Source organism: Vombatus ursinus, unplaced genomic scaffold (assembly GCF_900497805.2).
Source record: "Vombatus ursinus unplaced genomic scaffold, bare-nosed wombat genome assembly UNPS02015024.1, whole genome shotgun sequence".
Classification (NCBI taxonomy): Eukaryota; Metazoa; Chordata; class Mammalia; order Diprotodontia; family Vombatidae; genus Vombatus; species Vombatus ursinus.
In genome coordinates, this window is record NW_020954802.1 from 610,614 (window position 1) to 610,853 (window position 240).

General features: G+C 56.2%; 2 protein-coding genes across 6 annotated transcripts in view; one reads left to right on the top strand and one right to left on the bottom strand.

Moving 5' to 3' along the window:
* The window catches only part of L1CAM (L1 cell adhesion molecule), a 52,314-nt gene that overhangs the window by 47,444 nt on the left and 4,630 nt on the right, over positions 1 to 240 (bottom strand). The window lies entirely within an intron of this gene.
* Positions 1 to 240, top strand: part of AVPR2 (arginine vasopressin receptor 2) — a 26,804-nt gene that overhangs the window by 1,140 nt on the left and 25,424 nt on the right. The window lies entirely within an intron of this gene.

Here is a 240-nt window from a genome sequence, read left to right on the forward strand (position 1 = left end):
GGGGGGGGGGGGGGGGGGGGGGGGGGGGGGGGGGGGGGAGGAAGATATATATGGGGACAGAAGGAGGAGAGGAAGGGTGAAGGTTACTCCTGTCTCCCCATCCCCACACACCTTCTTTTGGAGATGGGCAGGAAGGTGGGGTGTAAGTCTACTAACCAGAAAGATCCCGGTTCAGATGGTACTCTCCCTTTCTGGGACTTAAAAAGGAGAAGTAGAAGAAAAGAGAAAGAGAGGGAGAAG